Source organism: Limulus polyphemus, unplaced genomic scaffold (genome assembly GCF_000517525.1).
Source record: "Limulus polyphemus unplaced genomic scaffold, Limulus_polyphemus-2.1.2 Scaffold1499, whole genome shotgun sequence".
Classification (NCBI taxonomy): Eukaryota; Metazoa; Arthropoda; class Merostomata; order Xiphosura; family Limulidae; genus Limulus; species Limulus polyphemus.
The window spans coordinates 224,683-252,415 of NW_013667109.1; the positions used below are offsets into that span (position 1 = coordinate 224,683).

The 27,733-nt window shown below is 29.7% G+C and overlaps 3 long non-coding RNA genes across 3 annotated transcripts in view; all 3 read right to left on the reverse strand.

Annotated features, from left to right (window-relative positions):
- LOC111086867 overlaps positions 1–3,199 on the reverse strand; it is a 7,736-nt gene extending 4,537 nt beyond the window's left edge. The window contains exons 1-2 of the long non-coding RNA XR_002611595.1: positions 3,066–3,199; positions 2,406–2,735 (exon numbers count right to left, since the gene is read on the reverse strand). This is a non-coding gene — a long non-coding RNA (uncharacterized LOC111086867). The remainder of the gene's footprint in view (positions 1–2,405; positions 2,736–3,065) is intronic.
- Positions 1–27,733, reverse strand: part of LOC111086864 — a 97,652-nt gene that overhangs the window by 51,546 nt on the left and 18,373 nt on the right. The gene's annotated exons all lie outside the window — the stretch shown is intronic.
- On the reverse strand, positions 9,764–21,374 carry LOC111086865. Its single transcript, XR_002611593.1, has 4 exons — positions 21,290–21,374; positions 19,151–20,565; positions 15,636–15,931; positions 9,764–10,429 (listed from the first exon to the last, which is right to left on the reverse strand). It is a non-coding gene; the product is annotated as an uncharacterized LOC111086865 (long non-coding RNA).

Here is a 27,733-nt window from a genome sequence, read left to right on the forward strand (position 1 = left end):
AGTAAATTTAAGTGAGTTTAAGAAAAAGCTTGATAAGTATATGAATGATAATTGTAGGCTTTAAGATTTTTGAAAAAAATTATTTTAATTTCCATTAGAGGATGGAACAGCCGAGATGGACCAATAGGTTCCATGTTGTCCCAAATTGAATATCAATAAATCTAAAGTTGGATTCGAGAAAACAAATGCAAATTTGGTGTCTAGGAAACAAGTGTAATTCTTTTGGAACTAGTACAGATTTGGTTTCTAAAGAAGTAAAGAAAAACAAGTCGGTCCCAGATTCAAACTCAAGTAAAGAGTAATATTTTGATGATCTGTATTCAGGTTGAAATGTGTTAAAATTCAATAAATCCACTTGCTTCTTATGTCTCTGACATAATGTAGGCCTAAGGTACAAAAGGTACAATGTAAAACTAGGTTAATTAAAGTTGATACTAGTAGTAGTTTTTACTTACATATTCTCTTATGCAGATTAAAATCAACTCTTAGGAAACTATTATCTTCACAAGATTATGTTATACGTAATTATAACTATTATCAGTATTAGGATAACACAGTAAATATTTTATAACATATACAATGTATCACACCAATAGCACTGATATCCTTCGCTCAATGAACAAACACGCTACCATGTACATGTCATCTACTACTTGTTTCAAATCATGTATATATATATATATATATATATGTATTTGGTTTGGTTTATTTAGAATTTTACGCAACGTATACAGAAGGGCTATCTTCACTAGCCATCCCTAATTTAGCATTGATAGACTAGAGAGAAGGCAGCTAGTCAACACCACCCACCAATTCTTGGGCTACTCTTCTCCCAATGAATAATGGGATTGACCATTACATTATAACACCCTATGGTTGAAAGTGCGAGCATGCTTGGTATGACAGGGATTTGAACCCACAGATTGCGAGTCGAGTACCCTAACCACCAGGCCATTTATGCATGTATATATAATTGCAGATCTTTCCACTAAACCATCATTACACTAATCTTTCATATCCAAAGAGCATAAACACAAATAAGTAATCCCAATGGTAAATCCTTCATTTTTACAGAGTGTAAATGTCATTTTCACCAAGTAATGCTTGTGTGCGTGTGTAACAATACATTTTTATTTTTTTATCAATTTTATAATACTAGAAAAAAAAATTCATTTACCCATAACAATAAATATATCATCTTCACAACTCAACGGATGCCAACACATACAGTAGTGTTTCAGAACTATAGTAACAAAATAAGTACAATTAATACGAAAACTGCAATAAAAAGAAAAGAGGTGTATTGTCTTTTTTCTGGCATTTATTGCTACAAAATATGTTCCACCGATTTTTTTTTGAATAAATAAAACTACAAATTAAGAGGTTATAAACAGCTTGCTAAAATGGTCCTGTGTTTATAATGTGTGTACACCAAGCAATGTATTATAAAGTATAAACATATAATCATATCTGTTCTATAGTAATTTAGACATTCAAAAAGTTAAATACAAACGTTTGCGGCAAAACTGGTGGCCTCTTATTCATTGCTGTGTTTTCATATTTATATCAAGAAACAGATTATAACAAACACCTATCATAATGTTCCACTAGTATCTATCATTCAGGTATAATCAATAATTCTTGTTCATCTGAAGAAAAACACAACTTAAAGAGCAGGTTTCGACATCGACTAGAATCAGGGGCATTGAGAGCCAGCTAGGATCAGTAATCTCACCGGGCCCCCTCTCCCTTTCATTCTATTTATTAACTTTTGCTGATTTTTCATAAAAGAAATTTAAGTGACAAATTTCTTCGTGAATCCATGAGAAAGCAGTAGCCATTTTAGCTCATTAAGTAGTATGCATTTCTAGTGAGTATTGAAATATCTCACTGCCGGTCCCCCTCAATAGACCCCCGGGACAGCTGCTCCCTTGCCCCCTCTTCTCATCAGCACTAACTATAATCATTATAATTAAACCGATGTTTTACAACAGATATTACATATCATGCTATAAATGTTTTATAAGCAATATTTACAGATGAATACAAGTTTCAATTCATCCCAGGTTCATTATTACCAACAGCTTAAAAAAGCATTTTCATAAGCACACTAGTCACAAATTTGAATATCTGAATAATTTCTGTATAGTTTATTTACCAAAGAAAATTTACACAAGTAGCAATAGCTCCAACTAGACAATTTAATACGTTACATAAAACATTCATTATTCTCAAGTTATTCATATTTTTTTGTTTCTCTGATAACCGCAAAAGTAACCTACAAGCACGGTTCACATAAAAAATGGAATCATGGAATTATTAAATAATGTATTTTTGTACATGTTATGCAAATGTTAAAAAATTCAATCAACAACACCTTATCTTCTAAATATTTCACTAATTACCACACAGTTTTATATATTCTTTAACCATCTTCGCCTAAAAGTATTTTCTTGACAAACCAATCCTCCTCCTTCTTCAGAAAGTCTTTTTCGTTTTATGAACAGTAGCTCGATGGCGTATAGCACTAACTTTCCAGTGAAAAATCTTGTTGCAGATGTCACACTGGTACTCTGGAAGAACTCCACCATGCAGTGTCATGTGTCTGTTACGGTACCAACCTGTAGTAAAATACTTATAACAAATGTGACACTGATACCCTTTTCTGGCAGGCCAAGACCGATGTGTCGATGCTAGGGAGCTGTTGTTAGCACTCTTCACTGCTCCACTTGAATCTAAAGCCAACAAGAAAATAGCTTATAGAAAGGTTACCAAGTTTACGAATTTTAAATAACCAAACCATCCAAACGGTAAGTTCATATGCAAGTTCTTTAATCACAAACATATACATATAATATTTCTATCCTGTAAAAGCTACCATTGGAATATATATATATATTATTTTTGTCTACAACGTACAGCACTGTCATACAGTTATGAAAAAATCTTTCATGCAATACTGTACATATTTTTATATCCGACTTATTTTTAGTGTCACATTTCATTTAATATACACTTGAAACTCATAAAAAATAGTTTCACGACAAATATACTTTCTTCAGTACTTTTATTCACTGCTGTAATTTTGGTAATGCCTCTAAAGCCTTCTTTTTTTCATTGTTCCTCATGAGATTTTGATGCGTCAGTCTCTTTCCTACACAAGTTTTTTCAGAAGAACAAACATTCAACAAAAATAAGTTACAAATAACTTAACATTTAAAAACAAGCCTACAATAAGCATATTTAAAAAAACAATAAAATAAAAAAAGTATTCATAGTGTATGTCACTGAAAAAATTTAAATATGCTTCAGAAATACTGTAAATAGGTTAAACACATATCACAATCAAAACCATGTGACATCTAACAAATTTCTTTGGGAAACCAAAACCACTTTCTAAAGGAACTTTATTTAAAAGATAAAAACTTATTGTTCAAAAGACAAAAGTTTAGAATTACAATTTACAAAACGTTTATGCAAAGCCAGCCCTGGGCAAAATTGTGACCTGTGTGAACTTTGTATTCAGCACATCTGACCCTGCAAAACTGACATGAATCGCTAATTACAATGTCGATTTTAGCACCCCTTGTGGCCCAAAATGATTACAATTTTTTTGTCATTAGGTAACACGACAGCACTTTTAGCATTTTGTTTCTATCACTTAGAATATTAAGTTTTGTACATTTAGTTTGCTGTAACAGAGAATAAATATTTATTGAATATCTTAACCATAGATGTATATAGTGATGAACAACAGGGCAATGGCAGCAATAATGAACATTTGACACATGTATATACAGTAACAAACATTTAATTATTGAACGTTTCGGAATATACATATTCCATCTTCAGCAAGCTATAATGAACATGATAAATTATTAGCTACAGACATTTTAAAATTTAAACATTCTATAAATATAATTAAAATACAGAATAAAAGTATGAAATAAATTAAAAGACAATAAAATAAACAGAGAATAGAATAATGTAACGATATTATAAAAGTTATTTAGAACAGACTTAATTGTAGTGAATTTGTGTTATTATTCAAAGTTGGGAGTTCATTTATAATAGATAAACTTTCTTTAATTAAAAGTTCAACATTGGATGATCCAGATGAGATGACTTTGAAATTCGTAATAAAGACGGGGTGGTTGGTGTTTTCACTATGTGTGCGAATTGTGGAGTACGGTGAATTTGATAATTTTTACCAGTTCTGCTTGATACTCCTATAGTAATAATGTGTAACTACCCCAGATTAGGTATGAAACAAAATTAGTTAAAATCACTTTCTCATTCAATGTTACTGAAGGTATATTATACAAAATTGAACAATGTTTTATACTTAAAGAATTACCTTAATTTTTCAAGCACTTTAACATTTAAAAAATTTACTGAAAACTTAAACTTTACTAAAGAGCAATTTTTTGTACAAGGCATTATAAAATAGAGAGTACATATAAGACGGTTACTGCTGAAACATTTATTAAAAATATACTATATAATAATGTTCTTTTTACATACTGCAATTTGTTACACAATATTATTTGATATCTCATTCACACCATTGAGTAGAATAAAATTGAAATATAAAACACGCTTTAATATATAACGTTACAAAAAAAGATTCATGTATCATTTTAAACAAAAGATGACACAGAAAAACTTGACAGGGCAAAGTAATGAATAAATACAAAATGATTTAACATGGGATGGGTCTGAAAATATGAAAGAAAAGAAACTGAGTGAAATAAAACAAATAGGGATATAAAAGAGAGTTAATCGAAGTAGGAACATTGAAAAAAAAAAATGGCACAAGAATATACATAAGGAGGGTTGTGAAACACCGTAACACGCAGAGAACAACTAGGATGAAACTATTTTGTTTGCAATAAAATGATACTTATAATCAGTGAGTAAACTCAAAACAAAATTATTAATTCTTAATTTCTGTTGTCTCCATAGTAAAAGTTTCAATTATAAATAACTCTCATAGGAGCTTAACATTTCTGCAATATTAAACATGAATTGGTAAGAAAAGACCACAACCGACAAGAGGGAAGGAGAAATCAAAGTGAGGCAAAACAAAAGTTAATTTGAGCTAAACAAGATGAACAAGGAAATTAACTATATTTTGAGTAAACAAGGAATTTCAAAAGATAACACAACTAGAGCTGACTAGCATAAAATATTATTTCAAAGAAAGTTACCATAAAACAAATATACAATAAACATAAAAAAAAACTTTATAAAAGGCATCTATACAAAAAGTTACAAAAACATGAAACACAATTTTATGAAATTTTTGAACAAAAGAAATAATTATTCATAATAATAATTCTTTTAATGAGAAGAATGTTCCAGAAATACTAGTTTTTAATACTCTCTTTCATTGTCGCCATCTAGTTCTTTGATACAACAGGATATCTATTGCTGAATGAAAACACTAAAAACAAAAGTAAACTTGATAATTCGGATAAACAGAGTAAAATTTAATGAAAGTACAACGTTTCACCAGGTAAAACTGGCATCATCAGGTACATCAACTACTTTCATTAAATTTTACTTTGTTTTAAACCGAATTATCAAGTTTACTTTTAATTACGACAGAGTACTTCCTTTCATCGTACTAAAACCAAAATACTTATGGTAAGGTTAGAGCAATCAGATATCAATAGTTGTCAGGGCTAGTAGTCTGTACATTTATCTTAGTACAATTAATAATTAATTGAAACATCAATAACTAATTAATAACTATATTGAGATGATCACATATACACTACTAGTCATGATAACAAGTAAAAATATAATTTTTATAAATTAAAATGATATCTTTACCCTTGTAAAGGGCATTACTTAAAGTTGGCCTAATCCAGAGGACAGGGCCAAAACAAAAAAATTATTAAGCATTTCAAGATTTTTTTTTTCTCTCATTAGAAATAATGATTACTGCTTGTCTTCATAAATATAAACCCTAGCATAGCCAAGGGTTATGAGTAAAAGGAGATCTTCATAAAAGTGGGTCAAATTAAATAGCGGTCTACAACAAAAGATAACCAATCCTTTGAACTAACTTTTCTTCATAAGTAATTACTGAAAATACTATTAATATATTAATTCTTGAAAACACTAATAATATGATATTGAAATATGTGATATTTTGTATTTTATTACATCAATATTTTTTGTGCATTGGAGACAGCTATTTATTTCTTCCATTCAAATCTTTAGCTTAAAATTAAAACTAATAGCTTAAAAAATTTCCACAGAAATCAATTTTTATAAATAGTTTCAAACTAATTAAAAATTATTTTTCAAAGTATGGCTTAATATCAGACCAAAATGATGTTTGTAGAGTAATCAATATTTCACAAAATGTCCTATATAAGACTATAAATGCTGTATTTGATGTTTAATATATAAATATTATTTTAAAAGATGGAACAAATTACATTTTTTTTTATAAAAAGCAAACTTACAAATGCACAAAATCACAGATGAAATGTACTCAGAAATGACAACTTCATATCGTGAAGACAACTACAAAATTCATTACCTTATGAAATAACACAAGTTCAAATAGCACTAACAATCTTGTGCACAATTTCATCTCGCATGCCACGCTCTATGCCGAACACAACTTGTTCTCCAAGCAAAAACCTTATTGCAGATGTCACACCTATACTCAGGAGTAACACTGACATGCAGTGTCATGTGTTCTTTTAAATCTGAGCATGTAGCAAATTGTTCATGACATACATGACACTGGGCACTTTTCACCACTGGCTGGCCTCTTACAAAAGTAGGAAGTATCCTATGTGTACCTAAAACAAAAAAAAAGCATATATCTATAATGAAAACTTCTGTAAAACATTTTAGTAATGCTGAATAGAACCACTTCTTTCAAACTAAATGAATTACTGATGCTACAAGGTGTTTGTTTTAATGTTGTTGGTTTTTTTTTTGCCTTTGCAAAGAATACAGTTATGAAATAAAACTAATATGTATTTAGTCCATACCAATTTAAAAATACATAGTAATGTTCAGTTTTCTAGAAATTACAAAATGTATCTTAAATATTCATCTTAGAACCCAATCTACATGTATGGTAGTGAAATCATATTTCAGACATAAAACCTAGTTATTCGTTTCAAAGAGAAACCAAACTAGTTTTAAAATAACCGAAACTTGGATAATTCATTGGGAAACCTTTGAAAGTATTACAGAGAATGCAACTGAGAATTTTGTTATTCATAAGTTAAAAAGCAGTATAATAATATTATTAATTTAAAATTGTCAGGATGTATGAGATATAATACCAAAATAAATAGAACTTTTAATAATCTGGAAAACAATGAATATATACCTTAATATCCAAAGCAAAGAGTACTGTTAAAGACATTAGTACACAACATGTGAAATGAATATATCCATAAGTTGTACTGTGTACCCTATCAATGGTTGAAGTTGGTAATGACTGATGGAATTATGTTATTTTGAAGAATTCTGACTTCATATCTGCTAACATCTTGCTTTATGCACTTGTCTTCATAAGCATATATTTAGGTGACTTTTGAAAAATGCAGAAGAAAATGAATGTATCTCAGTATTATTTATTATAATCTTGTGTTTACTTGCATGTATTTATCCGTTTTCCATATTTCTTGGTGTTTATCAAAACTCTGTGAAACGTACTTGCCTTTAAGATAAGATCCTTTTTTTCTTCTTCTGCACTTAAGCAGGTGAAATCGTCCAAGTGTAAATGAACATATGTTGATAACCACAAATAATTTACAGTACAGAGTTTAAAACAAAATAAAAAACATTACCTATGTTCACATTGGTTTTAGTGTCTTGAAATTTCCCAGGAGAATTTACCAAATGTCATCATTCGTTAAATATCAAAAAGACAAAATCATCCTAAACAAAAAGAATTTATTGATACTAAGTACAAATCTATCATTAACTTTTTACAACTTTCAATCTACAAATTAATCAGTTTATCATTTAAGCATCACAAACATGTTACTTATATAATCTATAAAAATGTACAAATATCATACATTATGTGATACTAGCCAAAGTAACCAGCTTCGCTTGGGTTATTACATTGATATTTTGCTGGTCGACTGTGTCTGTGTACTTTGAACCTATTTCAGATACGAGATTCAGCAAAAATTCTTTTCAAAGATTTTGTTTTTCTCAGAAACATATAGAAATCTTATTGTATAATAAATCTTTGTTGTAAGTTAATAATTATTTATTTACATCTTAATACTTTATCACTGCACTGAGAATTTCACATAACATTTTTCTGTCACAGCGTTTTGCAAATTCTATATCCTTGCAGTGCCTCAGGATAAATAATATTGGTTGTTTTCTCATCTGGTGCTAAAATGAAAAGGTTCTTGCCATCACCAACCCTGGAGCAACCAACATAAAGTTGGCCATGAGAAAAGCATGGACTTTGCAGTTTGAGACCAACAACATTGAATGATTGCCCCTGCGTCTTGTTGATACTTATGGAAAAACCGAGTTTAACTGGGAAACCGGAGCCATTTGAACTGATGGTTTATTTTTTTACCATTTTGTTCTTTTACAACAGTATTTGGAAAAAAACCTCCATATATTGTTTATTCAGTAAGTGAGAATTAAAAAAAAATGATACTTTTCTATAGACCTTCAGGAAGCAGAATTACGGGGCTATAGAGCAAAATTATAGAGCAAAAAATTGGCCAAAATTTTTTGAGTCAAACCTAAAAAATAATATCCAGGTGCACACCCTGCGTGCAAAGTTTCAGATCTCTAGGTTCTTTCCTCTTGGAACTATGGCAGTCACAAACAGACACAGACACGCCCTTTTATTATTATAGATAGCAGTCTCAAACTTCCATTTGTTATAGCTTCATTTCTAAAACACACTTCTATTTCTAAAAAAGATATTAAGTTATGTGAATTATCAACATGTAACTCATTTATTAGAAATCACAACAGTTTTATTTCAGAAAAGCTCCAAAAAAGTTTGAAGCATTAAATGTGTTTAATTTTCAAACAAATTTCACTCATTCGTTATTATGTCTTAATGTTGTCCATACAGTTAGTTATAAATATAACACTGAAACAAATTTAATCACTTGAGTTAATAAGAATGAAGACTGATGTGTTCTAGTTTTAGTAAGTAAGAATTTTGTGACTACTTAAACCCAATGAATGATGTTCAATTTTTATTTTCATACAACAAATTAAGAAGCAAACATTTTATGCTTCATCTGTTGAGAGATATTCTTACAATTATAAACAACAATTTTAATGCAACAGATTCTTGATAGACAATTCAAATATGATATGCAAAATGTAGAAGTGTCACAAATATTCAAAGATCAAATTATGCTTCACTAATAGTTACTTTGTTGAACACACTTTTATTGAAAATGTAGTTACAGTACCTTTCAATAAATATTCGCACTAAAAAGCTAAACTAAAGAGTTCACTTAACAGAATGATGGTTTTTATGAACAGCAATCCTGTGTCGAATCAAATTAGTTTTCCAGCTAAATGCTCTGTGACAAATGTCACACCGGTATTCTGGACGGGTACCATAATGCAGTGCTATGTGTCTGTTACAGTACCAGCGAGTTGTGAAGAACTTGTTGCATATATGACAGTGAACACCTTTTTTTGAAGTGGCTGGAAAGCTACAAGTTGTCAGATGGATTTTAGCTTGACTGTGATTGAAGCCCTGTGAATCTGAAAGCAATGAAGATGGATGTATGAGTTCAGATAAATGTCTTTGTTGTTACATCTTACAGTTCAGAATGAAAGAAGGTATGGTTCCCATATAGTGCATTAATATTTCTATTTTGAACAAAAGAAGCTAGAAATGTATCCTGAACAGCTGTGCTACTTTAATAACATAAAAAAGAATGGGCACGTTACACTGTGTAATTATAACAAAAACAGTCTGTTGTAATTGTATTGTTGATATTTTTTACTGAGGTATATTGAGTTTTAGGTTGGTTTAAGATTTAACATCAATATTTCTTAAGCCTCAACAATGAAATCCTACTTATTATACTGATCATAAAATACCTTTATTAGAATATTTTCAAGTACAAAAACCTCTGAAAAATAAAACAAAAGATTCCAAACAGAACCGAGTAACACGCAAAGCATTTTTATAAGTCATTCATATAACACTCTTCCTTATGAACAGTTGCTTGATGGCGAATCACATTAACTTTCCAATGGAACACTTTATTACAAATATTACATCTATATTCTGGTCGTAACCCACCATGCACAGCTATATGTCTGTTACGATACCAGCGTGTTGTGAACATTTTGCCACAAATATGACACTGGAATCCCTTCCCTCGAACTTTGGGAAAGGTGAAATCTGCTGACTGGCTTACAGGTAGTCCTTCTGCATCTATCAATGTATATGGTGTGAAAAAATACAGTTTTAGTAAATTAAGAGGATCGTGGTTTTCAAACATTTATTTTCACAACAGTATAATTCTTGTTTGCGAAACTTGTACACGCTAATGTTTATATCAGAAATACTGAAGTACATACTCATCATTTATAATTCATTGCAAAAAAATTTTATATAAATATCAAATGACAATTCTTTTAGAAAAATAATGCATCTTTACTACGAGCAGTAAATTACATATTCAGTTAGTTTTTGACATGTTTCAGTAATCCAAAACATAAGCTGGTTAGCCCGTTTATCTTTAGAATAATTAGTACATCTACATGCTTTTGTAAACAACTGGGGGTAAGCGGTGAAATGTTCTTCTGCTTCTATCCTTTCAATACCATCTAGCTTTCATGGACCAAAATTTTATTAACCAATAGAAGTTTTCCACTTCTGGATGTAAAAAATTAAATAAAAAACAACGACATACTTTTCATTGTTAGCATTCTCAAAGATGCAGCAAAAATTTTTTCAGAATTCAGCTGTTAATGTGAAATTATAGAAATACTTCTCTAAGTCACAGAACAATATACATTTATAAATATATTATATATATATATATATACACACACAAGATCATCAAGAAAAGACGTAAAAAAACATCCATCTTCTTAAAAAAAAAGCGGACAAACGATACGACTCCATGTAACTTAATCATAAAACAATAAAAAGCAAAAAACACAGTTATTTCAGAGTAAATAAAATATTATATTACATCAATAATCCACAAAGTTCCATGAAATTAATCATATCATTCCTTACATTCAGAATAATTACAGAACAAATGATGAATTCTTTTTTATGAATATCTGAATACTTACAAAACATATAAGAAATAAAATGTGCATTTTGATCAATTTTTTTCAGTAACATTGTGATCAATTCAAAGATCCTCATCCAACCCAAAAAAACTTTGATAAAGCTCTTTTCACATAACATTTTTCCTTTTGTACGGATTACAAAAATTTGCATAATTCTTCTATTTTGATTGGTCTAGCCCTGGAATAAAACTTAAAAAATTTAACTTTGGCTTTTGTTCTATTTAATCAAAAATTCATCTATACATTCTTATGGTGGTTTAAAATGTAGAAAATGTTATTATAATATTCAGCTAGTTATACTCCTAGAGGAGATACAGATTTTATTATGGAAATGTATTCTGTCAAAGATAGGTTTCTGAACATTAAAACAAATGCCACAATCTTTATTAAATGGAAACAAAACAAACACGTGTACTCTACCGTAAACAATTTCTTCCCGATGCAAGTTACTTGTCACTTCCTGTAAATGAAATGGATGTCACAAAATCATCTATATAAATAAACATCAATATGTGTGTGTGCATCTGTTCCTTATACATTTCCACATTTCTTGATCAATTAGCACCAAACTTGATACAGTAATACAAGATGACACGAGGAAGGTATTGATAGAATTCTTGAAAACAGTATGTCTTTCTTTTTCAGTATTGGTACCCTTTACGTATTTTTATTGCACTTTTAATGTTTATTACATTAAGAAAGAACAAATACAAGCACAATTTTCTATCCTTTGTTACAAACAGGTACTCCAGCTAGCTACCAATAACTTTGGAATATTTCATTTTACAAAGAATGAAAGAAAATACTTTAGTGACTGAACATTGCAATCTTGGAAACATTCAGTATGATACAGTTTGACAAAAATAATTTCAAATATTGTTTTATAGTACTGCACAACAACAATGTATGTTTATGTATACCAAAAATAAACTACCAAAATTATATTTCAAACTAATTTACTTCTACTAAAAGCAGTTAATTACTCTTGAATAAATTGTATAAATGCTGAACACTCCAGCTTTAAAGCAGTTTAAGCTGTGGACCAGTTTATAAAGTTATGATTTCTTTGTAGTAAATTAGTTTTTTGTTACATCTGCAAGGACTGGCATATCTTGAATTGTAGATGGTCATACGAAATGTGCATTAAATCTTCTCTTCTTACAAACCAATAGAAGAAAAACGTGGCAGTTGCTTTTCTGTTCTAACTACACATATATATTTAACAGTTTTAATATCATTTCAATTTTAAAATGAAATCTACGCTCCATATTTGTTATTAACTGAAATAGGCTAAATGAAACTCAAATTTAATAAAATCTTAACAAAAATAAGGAAGTGTTCTGGCATTAAAGTTCATGTTATATTTATCCACACCTACTGGGGCTTTTAAAAAAATTTACTGGGCTTAAATACTACAGAATAAAACATATTATTTGTATCTAATGTTTGATACTTTAGATTGGCAGAAGTCATGAACCAATATTTGTTAAGACAGGTTAAAGAAAAATTTTACTAGCATATAAGCATGGATTTCAACAGATTTTTATTTGTTTAATTACTCATATATAAATGTGACTTTATATTTTTTTTCTACAATTTTTTTCCAACTTTTAGCTATTTTATCTATTTTTTTCCCTGCACGCCTATAAAAAAGATAGGTAATAATACGGAAATAAACTGAACAAAAACAAATGAAAAAAAATGATTGTATGTAGTTAAGTTTTTAACCAACTTTCTTCAGGCAAGAGAAAAGCATTAAGATTGCACCAAAACTATTAACAAAAAAAAATCTATATTTTTGCATACCTAACCTTTTTTTTTTATTTTAACCATATGCTATTGCTACAAGTTAAAATGGTAGCTGTAACTCTTTTATGTAGCCTTAAACTACAGCTGGATATCATTTACATATGGATAGGATTAAAATATTCAAACTGGTTTGTAGTAAACTAAATTTATGCTTAGTTTTAGTAACATCAGACGACTCTTCATGTTTGAACTAATACCCGGTAACACGTTTGTAAAAGTGGGAAAAACGAGACCAAAGTGTACACATGCCCTTTGCATTACATTAAATGTCACAATGCTTTGTTAAGGGGCTTTAAGATAGGAATGTAGTTAAAACCTTTACATTACACTACAGTGGAAAATGATAGAGTAAATTGTATAATATAACATTTCTGATACAAGACTTCTTAAGACAATAATATTTTATACAGTTACAAACTCTTCCCTTCTTGATAAATTACAAAAACAATGCTTCTCATCTTCCAAAATTTTGCATCTGATATAACCTAGGTTTTTGTTTATTATCTATTATACTCCTATATCTAATAATTTCTAAATGGTTATGAAATTCATGCTTTTCAAACGTTGAGAAAGCTTACTGGAATGACGACATTATAATTATTTGTTAAACCTTTTACAGAAATACCTAGAAATGATTACTAATATAACTGTAGAATAAATGTTTTCTTATGTAACTCAGTTGTTTCAGCATATGCCTTTTATTAATACATCCATAGTGTCACACAAATACAAACACTGTCTGATGTTAAATTAGAATAACCGAACAGAATACAGTATTATAACAATGTTTTATGATGACACAAGTACAAAAGTTGAAAAAGGATATATTAGGCTTAATTACAGTATTATGATGTTTTAACAAACTTTTCAAATGAGTTGACAAAAACCTATCATTGGACATTACTTTATTTAACCAAGTTAAAAAAAACTTGTATTGTACAAAGTAAAATATCAGTAACATACATAAGAATAACATGATATGTATGTACTTGCTGAAGACACAGGTAAACATTCACCTATCAAAATATAATAGTTGGCATCTTAACATCAACTTACAAAGACATACAATTGTAATCTTAGTTTAAAACATGGGAGAAATACAAAGAGAGATAATATATGCACGTGTATTTGATAGTCTATAACAGTTTCCCAACATGGGGGCCGTGAAGCTTTTCGTGGGGGACTGCCAAAAAAATGGGCTGAACACAAAGATGCTGAATTAAGTTTAATTCTAAATAATCAATAAGTCACTAAAAATTATGTTGAATTAATTAAATGATACAGTATGTTGAAAGGTGATGTTATGTTTTTACTATGGCACTGTTTTTCAATCATCATGCTAAAGTAGTGGGGGGGGGGGGTTAAAATCACATTTTAAGGCATATTTATAGGTTAGGGGGCCTCAACCTTTTCTATTCACATTAAGGAAGCCTCAGATCAAATTAATTTGGGAACCACTTGTCTATAATATGGGCTTTTAATGTTATATACTAAGTTGGAAACTAGAAACAAACAAGTATATTCTAAAAACCCTTCAAAGTTGAATGTAAATAAATGTTAACACATTAAAGAGCCACTGTAAGACTAAAACTGTTTGACATTAATTTACATTAAGGGTCCATCCATGTCGGATAATATGGAATGAAATATTTATTAGCTGTATGTAAAATTGATATTATGTGATGTACGGGCAATGCACTCAAATATTTCTCATGCTCATCCTATTGAACAGGCTGCCATAATGAAATATGACAAATCAAATCCATCCATCACTCACCAAAGTAGTTGATATAAATATATTATTGGATTTTTGTAATAAACATATATAGCTTTATGTAATTATTTCAAAAGTAACTGATACAGAAAATATAATCTGATGAACAGATAAATTCAAATACATTAATGGCTGCCATCTTGAGAATTATGACATGATAAGGTTATAACGTGTTACATGCAATATACTATAATTGTCACTGCATTTCATCTAAGTTCCATATGGGCCATTTTTAGGCCTTTTGACAACTACTTTCATTGTATAAAAATGCCCATATGAACATAAACCTAATTTATAAAACGAATTAATCAAAATTATTATATTATAAAGCACCAAAGGTTCTTCTTATTTGATTATTTTGTGTGAATTTACTTCTGAGTTTTGGTGAGGTAACCTACATTAATTTATCCTCATATTATGTAATCTATTATACACTGAAATTCTTCTCAAATGTGACTAACTTCTTTACATATTACTACACTATATTTAAACTCATACTTCTAAAATTTTTAATGTAGATTAAAATGCACCATGTCTTGTAATGATGTGGATTTCATAAGTACCCCGAGAAACTGGTATTTTCTACACAACTGCTAAAAATTTATCCTGATCCTAGCAAAAAAAAAAAGACACAACACACTGGTCGCCATAGGATAAAATTAGATAACAATAAGCATAATGAAAGTATAGAGATTTATAAAATGTTATTCTAAAAAAAAAACAGGTCACATTAATTCCTAAAACTTCTCACCCAATTAACAGTTAGTATACGTTTGATTTGATATCACTTCTTGGACTTAAAGTAAATGTTCTTGAATCTTCTGGCAACACTTTCAGAGATTTCCTTCTTCAATATTTTGCTATAATAAACAGCTGCATTGGTGTTTCCATGTTTGGCTGCATACTGAGCAATCAGAAAACGCTCTTCATTACTATACGAGTTATAAGAGCGGCGACGACGTCCTCCAGATGTACCAAGTATTATTCCCTCAGCATCTTCAGGAACAATTTTAGAATCATGTACAAGATGAATAACATTAGGTGTTTCTGAAAGAAAAAAATAAACTTAATAAGGGTAGCCCTTCAAAAAGAGATTAATAATTTAAGATTATGCAAATGCATAGAACCTATTTATCAAAAAATACAACTACAGTAAAGATAAGTTTTGAAAATAATAAATGTAACATCTTTCCACTTTAACACATTTCTAAGTAACAAGAAAATTAATTTTTTGCATTCCTTAGAAGTAGCTGTGTGTTAATGTCACTGTAACTTCTACCATTTATCTGCAATCATTTCATATTTAACAGGTAACCAAAAAATATGCCGCAGGAAGATTTACCTGTGCATGCGTGTGTGCATGCAATGATGCATATTTATTTACTTACATCATAGATACAAACACACAGGAAGATAAAACAAGACATAAGGCATTTTGAAATTTTCCATTATCGCAAGGTAAATTTTATAATTTATTGTCCTCTCTTCAGCCGATATAATTTCTTATAACTGAATATTATTAATCTAAGATACAGATATGCACACACACACACACACCTTAGTAAATTCCCACATATTTTAAACTACTTCTATATATACGTGTGACCAAACAATTTTTTTTTGTGTGCATGTCACTATAAACAGTATATAAAATAAACCTAATACCTTACATCTATTAAAGAAATTTTGAACTGGCCAGAATAATCTGCAAGCAAAAATAACTACAAACATAAAAGAATGATAAAATTTGAAATAGAATAAATCTGTAAGTAACAGATTCTTCAAGAGTATACCACTAAAACCATACATAAAAAAAAAAAACACTTATTTCAAAATGCTTTATTTATAAAACCTTACATCAAATAATATTAAATTTTTTATGGTATTGTACTATCAATAAAAAATTTGCTCTTCTTAAAAACTTTGTATGTTTTGACACTATCCTTCAGATATCTTATTTACACGCATGTTCATAACACCACACAATAAAACAGTATTTCAATATGGAGTATTATTATTTTTCATATATTTTAACAATAAGTTAAAGCATCACGAGTACTGAATTTATTTTCTATTGTGTAAAGCGGGTTTTTTAACACAATTGTTTCTTATTTTTTAATTACTTTTATGATAAAGAAAAAATTAAGTTTAGATTGTATATATATTGCACAAAAGTATGTTTGTTAGTCCAGAGTATAAAATATGTAGTCATGGGCATTTCCCCCCCCATACCTTTACCAAAAAATTGCACGTATTATGATGTAAACTTAACATCGTAGTTACCCTAAATATTATTAGTCATTTTTATTAAAACTGTAAATTTGTGATAGCATTTAAGCACACATAACAGATATTCATTTAGTCTGTTGACTTGCAATATAAAAACTGATCCCCTATACATGTTTTGCCTCCCTCTGAAAATATTTCTGTGGGTACCCATGTATGCAGTCTCTTCTCTGGATGTTAAATTTTGTGCAAAGCTACTCGAGGGCTATCTGCACCAGCCATCCCTAATTTAGAAGTGATAGACTAGACAGAAAGCAGCTAGTCAACACCACCCTTGCTAACGCTTGAGCTATTCGAATCCAATAGTGGGACTCACCATCACATTATAATGCTTTTACAGCTGAAAGTGTAAGCACGTTCAGTGAGGGAATTCAAGCTACAACCTGCAGATTGAGAGTTGAGCATCCTAACCATCAGGTGATGCCAAATCGCTTATACAGTCAACATTATAATGTGTCTTTATCAAAAGCTGATTAACTGACAACTTCAATGGCATGTAATAATTAAATAAAGTTTCCTAAATTATAATGTTTAACTTGAAGATTTTCAAATAACAAAATACACTTTATTTCCACTTATCAAGATACAAGAAACTTATATAATAAATGAAAATTATAACTTCTTTACTAAACAGATTAATTGTTCAGACAGAGTAATTATAATGGTACACATGGAGAATAATGAACTATTCGAAAGCACTCGAGATTTGAGTCTCATTTAAAAACCATTACAACTTTTGTGTGTGATCATGTGTGCTAACTTCTTACTCAGAATAAATGGGATATGTGTATACAATCTATAAAATTATGTATTCGGTGATTAAGAATATATATATGTATATATATATATATACAAACAGCAAACTGAGTCTTTATAAGACATAGATATGCATAGAGGAGTTTCGTGTGATCGCCACTCACTCATTTCACTACCGTTTATTTGCCATTGCAGGTCAAACGACATGACTACAGCAAATACATTTTATACCTCAAAAATTGAAAAATACTACTGTACTATATCTACGATTGATATAGAATAAAGATCTGGGAAAACTTAACATTTATATAAGAAAGACTGATTAGTGTAACTATTACCAGACCTCTAAACAATTTTTAGCTTTTCACTTACTTTTGTATCTACCTCTGAGAAAGTAGAGCCCCCCCTCTAAATAAAATAATTCTTGAGGATGTGGAGCTACAAATGTTTTGGCACTAAATATTTTTACATCAACAGGAAATGGAGTGGAAAGTGAATTAACAGTATTTTTTACAGAGTTGAATTTTAAAGCTTGGGTAAAAACGAAATTTTCATGATATCTACTTAAATGTCTGTTTCCAAAATTGTGGGATATGTACTCTCATGTTTCATCATCACTGTCTCCTTATAAGAAAATTGGCTAACAGTTTGTGTTTTGTTACTTGTACTAGTATGTTTGGAAATAACTTAGCTTCTTAAATTTCTGTCTTAAGGTTTGTTTCAAAGTGATTTGTATTTTTAGGCCAAACAAATATCACTACTAGTTGTACTATTTTTGCTATTAATTATTAGGATGTTATTGGAAGACCTTCACTTATTTAATGTACAAATAAATAAACACATATTATATGCAATTAATTTAGTTATGTTGCATTTATCGTAAGTTTATATGTAGTATAAAGTGATGAAGGTTAGACAGAATGAGGAATCTGTCCATTACCGAGACGTCTCAACAATAAAATACTTATAAGTGACCAAATTTTTACAATCCTTCCGTGACTCTGCAATATACTAAGATGGACTGTTAATTAAATGTCTGGCTATTGAAGATCAGGCAACTGATTGGCCAGCACTTATCAACCGTTGAAAATAATGTTTGTGGTCAATGTATGGATCAGATATCCCAGCAAGTTTTAATTTAACAATGTACCTAATTCTTAGATATTTCATCTAAACTTCATACTAGATAAAATAGATTTTAGTAGTAGTTGAATTTAATATTACCTCGCTCATGCTTAGAGCTGTTGAGTGACCTGCGATATGGCATCTAAACATTGACATCACACGGGTGAAAGTCCTCTATAGGTGGACTGACTGTTGATTTCATTGGCACGTTTTTGCCTTTGGTAACAGTTCAAATAGCATATATCAAAATGCTTTAATTACAAATACTCGTGTAACAAAATAAGCTTTATTTCCTTTTAAGACACACAAGACTTAATTAACAATTTTACAAATTCTTCAGTACAGAGATTCATTCTTCAGAGAAAGCATTATACAGTCATTAACTGTACCAATTACACAAGAGTATTTATAATTCAGTTACTCAATTATCTATCCATAATATAAATAGATAGATATATAAACTTTTAGTAAATATTGTAAAAAAAGCACTTAGTATAAGGATAAAAAAAACAAAATTTTATGTCTTCAATTGTGTAATTATTGCAGTGACCAAACTTCTTACTTCAGTAAAAACAATGTTGCCTGGGTTCTGTCACACACTTTTTCTAGAATATTTCAATTATTTGAAAAATAAAACATGATCAAAAATTTCTAATAAATAATTATTAACAGAACATATCAGTTTATGCCTTCCTCAAGAAATAAAAACAGTGTGGTTGCATGTATCTTAGAATGACTTGTACACTGGTCACTAAGATTATCACTCATCTGAAGTCTGTAGTTGCAGTTTCAAATACATACTTGCATTGTACGTATACTATGTTAGGCAAAAAAAGTCTAGGTATCAGTAATATATCATCCAATTTAGTATGAATTTGAAGTAGACATCTAAAATAATCTAGAACTAAGCAGGAAATATAATAACGTACAGGGAAGTAGAGAGTATTTATAAGAAGTTAAATGCAGATAAACAAATTTCTTCAGGACATTTACAGTGCATATTTCATAAGGATATATTTCATTTTATCTTGTTAGGTTGTTACAATTTTAAGCAGTATTCATAATTCTGGTTTTTGTACAAAGTACAATGGAGTAGTAATTTATTTTCATCTTTTAAACCAAAGTATAAAGTATGCTTTAATGTTTGTAATTTAAGAACAAACACAAACCTATAGCGTTCCATATAAAACTTGTATTAAAATTAATACTGACTGATTAAAATGCACTTTGTAGGAATACTTTGATGAGGACTCAAAACACAGCTTTTGGAATCTTCTTGCTACACTTTCATCAAAATCTTTTTCAAAATTTGAGTAAAGAAGGTTGCTGCCTTGGTGTTACCATGTTCAGCTGAATACTGACCAATCTGATATCGTTCTTCTGCACTGCAAGTGTTGAAAACTGGTGAAACTTGCCTGTTGTGTTATTTATTTTAACAATGAACGAGCCTTTATCAACTTCAAAGTCATTAGCACAGTAAGTTACACTTCGTGGAGAAATGCATCCAAGTGTTTCTGCAAAACAATTTTGAACTTTTAATATTTATTTTTAAATTTCAAAATCAGTTTCTTAGAAATACAATTGTCTTAAAATTCAGTTATAAAATATAAAAATTTTTCTATTCAGTCAAAAGTGTGCTTCAAGGTCTACAAATTTTAATGAAAATAACATACTTCGAATGCAGATCATGAATGCCACACAACTAAACAACACAGATAACACAATGTCCTTCAATCTGCACCAAAAACAACAAACACATCTAAAAAGGTTTCTTGATACATGAAAATCACAATTATCTGTTTAATAACATAAACACATTGTAAGTTTCAAAGCTAAAAAAACATTATTTACTATACTGCTCTCAAATGATCCCCCCCATCACATGCTCAGAGATAAATCAATTACAAAAATATCTAACATTTTACACATTTCTGTTCACGTGTAAAACATGACCCAAATATATCCAATATTTCTAAGAGCACAGCTATAGAAAATTAAACTCACATGAGATAAATCACTTTACTGCATGTTGTCAAATAAGTACTTAAGACTATACGTAATGTTCTACATAACACACCATTCCTTCAACAAAAAAATAAAAAATAAATTTTTTTTTATAAAAAAAATAAAAATATTAAGGAATAGCATAGACATATTTAAAAACATAAGCAATTCAAATTCATAAAACTTGCATCTTAATAAAACAGGAAAACATAAAACTTAGTTTCTGGTACTAACCTCTAGGTTATAATACTCTTAAAGATCATTGCCTGAAAGAAAGAATGTTCAAATTCTGCAAGCATGGCCGATTTGCATTAGAATAATTTTTGGACTCTATGATGAAATAAACAGTGTTAACAAAATGTGAAATTTCAAAGATGAATCTGTGCCAAAATACAATCAAATAAATTTCTCAATAATCAAAACAAGCAACTTAACACTGAGGTTTTTGACAACCCACTGCATGTTTTTTATCGGGTTAACTATTAACCTGTGGTGTGTACTAACAAAAGTATTCAACATGTAAAACTCCAAACTTACCAATAAAATAACACAAAAGTGAATGAAAACTTCAGGCTTTAAAACTAATTTTTTTTACTGGAGACCATAAATAACAACTAGTGACTGGAAAAAAGTGTATGTTGAAAGTGAATTCTGAGAATCTTGCTTTTCAATTATTAATAGAACAGTTCTCTTTAAGCCTAATGATGTATTATCATTGTTCCTTTGAGACAGCTTTAGAGCGGAGTATATAACAAAAATCATTGTTTTTTGTTGCGTTTTTTCCAGTTTATAATATGTTCACACAGACAAGAATTTAATACAGCACTTAAGTGAATACTTTTAAAACATAAATATACAAACGTTCTTTTGTTTGTTAAACAGCAATACAGAGTAATGTTACATCACTGCTACATTTTTAAACACAGGAACTTTTTCTTGTTTGAAGCATTGAAAAATACATACGCAAAATAATGTATATGTACAATTTAAGTGCACTCATGAACATACATGTAAACTAAAAGTATCTTAAATCTCATTGAGTTAAACACTAAATAGCACTGTTTTGTGCACTAAATGGCATGGAACCAAACACAGTTTATATTATTTACAATCAATACAAATGTATAACAAATCACATTTTTTTTTCTTTTAAGGTGACACATTGCATGGATTTCTCACTTCATGATATAATTGCTGGTAAGTCTTCCTTCCTTTCCAGAGAGATATTTTATTACTAATTTTTCAATGAATATCAAATGACAAATATTATCACTATACATTACATTAAATTATAATGCATTATTAAAACTGAATTACATTTATTTCCTCAAAGGATCTTTCTGTGTATGCTAAGTAAACCAAGTTTAACAATCTTCTGTTATACATTCAAATAACTACGGCCTTATAGAATCTAATTTTATATGTTATCTTAATAAGCATCACAATAAAAGAATATTTTGTATGCAAATATTTTTGTAAATGGCTTTCAAAACCAGACAATCAGTATTTTACACGCGTAGCCATACTTTTTATTCAACTGTACAACAAACCTACAATACCAACTCACAACAAACTACCCAAGTCACACAGTTTCATTTACACTGTTCCTGATTCTATACTGAAGTTAGGGAAGTATTGTAATCCAATGATTTGAAATACACAAAAGACAAGTCAAGAGAAATATGAAAAATAAACAATTGTAGTTTAATGTGATTTTTTTATCATAAATATTACACCTATAGGTTAACAATAAATTCTGCTTTTCTCAATATTCTAAATACTAATAGGCTACAAATTATATAAATGTTACCTTTTACTGCATGGCTGGGTCAAATTGCACATATCATGACCTTTTACAATGTTACAATCAAATTTAATTAAACAACTTTATCATAAATGTATGTCAATAAAGCTGGCACAGAATCAGGATTTAGAATTCAAATAGATATTTAAAAATTCTCAATCTTCATTTTTCTCTCTCATGTGCAACACGTCTGAGCTTTGATTTCTTCCATTTCAAAATTTTCTAACTTCTAAACTAGGTTGTTGCAGGTTCCTACCAATTAGAATCACAAACATGAAAATCTAAACACAAAAATCTAAAATTATAACTTCTGTTTTTGATTTGCTGAGATATCAATAAGTCTGTCAAATCTACTTGAGAAGCCCCCTCCTCTCTCTGACTTTTGAGATTGTTTGCTAATCAACTTTACAAGATTGATGGAGATATTTATTGCTTGATTTGTGCTGATAATATTTGGTGCTCCAAACAGTAACAGAATTTTGTACTTATTTATAGGTTATGTAGAAAACCAGGTAATTATAGTAGTTTTGTGACATTCTATTCTAGTGACCGATATAATTTTTGTGTTATAAAATGCATATTTAATAGCTACATGAATTTATTTTGGACAGCCAATTTGTGAGACTCAACAAAGCTTCAGGAAAAAAATCTAAGATTTTTACTAGAGTGCAAACAGCTCGAGTGCACAGTGAATACTGTAAATTCTTGTTGTTTTTTTATGTATATTTTTATTTATATATATATTTTTAACAGAAGTAACAAAAATTTAAACTTCCCAGATTAGCCAAACAAAACTACAGTAAAATAAAATGTATAAACTTTCACTAGCTCGAGCATGGTGTGAAATATGATACTCAGATCATGTGTAGTTACAATAGCTCTACAGGAAACAGCTAATGGGCTCACATATGATTCGCTGCTTTTGATGTGACAATTACTACTCCAGTGGATAAAAGTACAGCCATATGCAATAAAATAAAAATAAAACAGACATGAAACCATTAAGTAATTTGGAAATTTCTGATCTACACTGCAGTTGGTGAAGAAAAAATTATGGTATCCTTCATTTGATTTCATATTTTTCAGCTTTCTATTTCACTGGCCATTGAAATTTTTCTACAGCTAGTGTTAGGGTAGAGATAATAAGAGATAAAATATAAAGTTTAGTGAAAAATGTTTTCATTTAGAGTATTCTAAAGGTTATGTAAATGAAATATGAAAACTGTAAGATGAAAAGAAGTTTTATTATTCTTAGCAAGAAAATCAACTTTCACTTAGACTTCATCAAAGGTTTAAAAATTTACACACAAATCTTTAGAAGAAAGACTTCTATTGCAGGCCCATCCATAGTGGAAGTGAGATGGGTGCAATCGCACCCATCTCTTTAATAAGGTAAATTAATACCTAACACCTGTTAAATAAAATTAATACTTAACACCTGTTAAATACAGCGATCTCTGACTCAAGAAGTAAACTTCATAATAAGTATGACAAGTTGGATTACCGTACTTTATAAAATTCATTTGTAAGAACATGCATGATTGGTTGACTGTCACACAGAGATAGCGATGTCAAGGCAAAAATACACCTATTAAAATCTTCTACTGAAAATGTTTATGTCTGGATGCATTAGGTCACATGGCAAAACAAAAGTGCTGTCCACAGTCATGAAAGTGTCGTGGCTGTGTAGGATGACATAGATTCTAAATAATAAATGTAGCTAGGCCTAGACGAAATCGATAGATCTACTGTTACATAACATCATCATGTCTACTATGTCACCTTACAAAAGTTTACATTTTTACCACTTTTATTGCCTATTTTTGCATGGATGTCATTGAATAGATATTCTTGTTAATGAAATACTAACAATTATGTAATATGAGGTGAGGTCAAGGTCACAGAAAAATAAAATTTTACATTTTTGGCCATTTTTTCACATAGTTTTGATCTCTAGATTTTTTTTGTTTTCCAGGGAAGGATACCCCTGGAACCCACTAGGGTGGTAGCCTCACTTTGCTTGGTGACCAGAATACACACTGGCAAAATCTCATGTTTTGCAACCCCTTCCAAAAAAGTCCTGCAGATGGGCCTGTAATGTTTACTAGAAGCTTACCATATTTTATGAAGGTACATGCAGTAAATTCAGAACTATAATATATATACAATTTCACAATTCCACAGTTCGTGAAACTGACCATCTTCATTGTTATACGGTTAAGTATAATACTCTTGAAAAAAACTGTCATTACTACTATATGTATATCAACAGTAAATATAGACATAAATTATATTTACATAAAGGAGGTTGATTATGTTATATCAAAAGGATTTGGAATATATACAAATCAGTAAGCTACATGGCAACCACAGTTGATATAAAGTCATAGTGGAACAGCATGTATCAGAATTATATTTTGACATTATTTAGGTATTTTGAAGGTAACGTGATGTCACTGAAAATTGATTGCTTTTGAAAAGGGTATGTAACAGCCCTTTCTAACATAAAATATTCAGATCATAAAGAAGTTTTCAGATTGGGGAATCAAAGTTACAAGATGGGGATATCTCTTGTACTTAATAGATTTGGAAAACAAAGGAGTTTGGATCAACTTGGGGCACCAGAGCCATCTAGAAACAGGCCTGTAACAAGGTGTTTCCAGCTTTTTTTAACCCTTTCACAACAGGCAGGTAAAAGTGTGCATGTAATGATGTTTTACAGAGGTATATTCAATATTTAATCAAACTACATTTGGAATATTACAAGTTTTTTGAATGTATGGAGCCAGAGTGTTGACTCTTCCGAGTACAAAGTGTTTTTCATGTTAAGATCAAAAATAGTTTTCTTCATATTAAAATTTCAAATCTTTAAAACCTCCTAAATAAATGTCAAATGTTTATTTTCAGGAAAACTTTACATTTTAACTGCTATTTTCTCTACCCTAAATCTCTACGGGTTCAGTTGATTGGGCTAACTTTTTAACCACCATAACAATTAGGAAATAAATCTGAATTACTCTTTTGTTTCTTCCTAGCATGACTGCATATTGTAACATGAAACTACAATCGTATATTCTAAATAGCTTAAGCAAAGTGTGACATCTGGTAATGTGCGAGAATTCACGAACACAACTGTTAGAGGCAAAAGTCATCCACATGCCCCAGGCAACAGTATACAGCATAATCAAGAAGGATCTCCATCTGGAAATGAAGCCAAGAGGGTATAGGTTCACCAAGGTAAGGTTTCCATTCATACCTCCTTTTCAACCATCACATACCTCAAGCAGCTGAAGAATAAAACATATATTCACGCTATTCCATCTGAAGGCATACTGTTCAAGTAATTACATACAGCACTCATGGATTTCTATGCAATTGGAGTGTTGAATGAGCATAGAGGATCCATCATTACTCTACAATAGATTAATTATGGAAAGCAAGTAGTGGTGTGGTTTGGAATAACAGCTTCACAAAAAAGCCTTTTACAGTGGAAACTACATTGGAAGGCTATGGTCAAGGTGCATGGTCATCAGACAGAGAATGTTCAGTCGTGCCAAGACGTACTGTAACAACACGGTGAGGCTCAAAAATTCTTATAATATAACACCCAACTTGTGTATTTCTTCAAGTGCCAAAATAATGATATTACCAACAGTCGTGATTACTCAAAGAACATGACAATGTAAACTTAATACATGTAAAGTGTTTATATAAACATCCTCACAGTTTTAATGACTTTTATAACAACTACAGAATTACACTATATCCTTGTATATGCTCTTCTTTAAAGTATCCTAACAATTTCAAAATTGTAACACCATAATTATCGATTATTTCTAAAATTAATCTTTTTTAAATAGATAATCAATCTAGACATATTGTAATTTAGATGTTAGAAAAAGCTGTAACTCATCAGGCCCATTAAATTTGAAAAATTTGAATCAACAATAAACAGGAGAACTCAAGGATATTACAAATCATAAACTTCACCAGCTGTATCGAAGTTTAGTCCAAATGGAATAGGGTTAACCTAAATGTACCTGAATGTCTAATAACAGTTTTAGCAAAAAGGTATTTTATAGCTTCCTGTATTAAAAGGGCTCGTACATCAAAATAAAAATATTTTGAAATATTACTATAACATTATCTGTACCTGGACATAATTCTGTTACTGGTATGGATATAAATAAAACTAATTAAAATAAATGTGAGATACAAATAACTAAGAACAGATATGTCAGAAGTTAAAACAAATGTTCACTTATTTTTTAGTGTTTGCTGTGATAGAATGAAACAATATCAAGATAATTATTAAGTAAATAAATCATGATCAAGTTCTACATTTACAAGAAACGAAATCCCTTTTGTTAGCTATCAAAGTTCACATAACTTTTCGCTAATATTTAAGATAAGTTCACAAAAAACAGATATCAAAGTTTGGTTATATGATATTCATACATAACTAGCAGAGACCCGCAAAACATTTCTGGCCAAATTAGTATCTTTATCGTAAAAGTACTTCTTTAAATATAACATTTCTAGCACAATACAAACGAATTGTAATCGTAGACAACAAAATGTGTAAATCCATTTGTATATAGGCCGTACTTTATAAATCTTTAATTTATGTTAGGCCCAAGTTCAATAAAGAGATAAATTAACACTGTAACCTGTGTGTTTTTTTACTTTAGTTTAGTTCGGACTAAACTTTACTGTACTTAATATTATCGATAAAAAATACTCTATAAAACTTTAACTTATGTTAGGCCTAAGTTCGATAAAGAGATAAATTAACACTGTAACCTGTGTTTGTTTTTTTTTTTTTTACTTTAGTTTAGTTAGGACCAAACTTTACTGTACTTAATATTATCGAT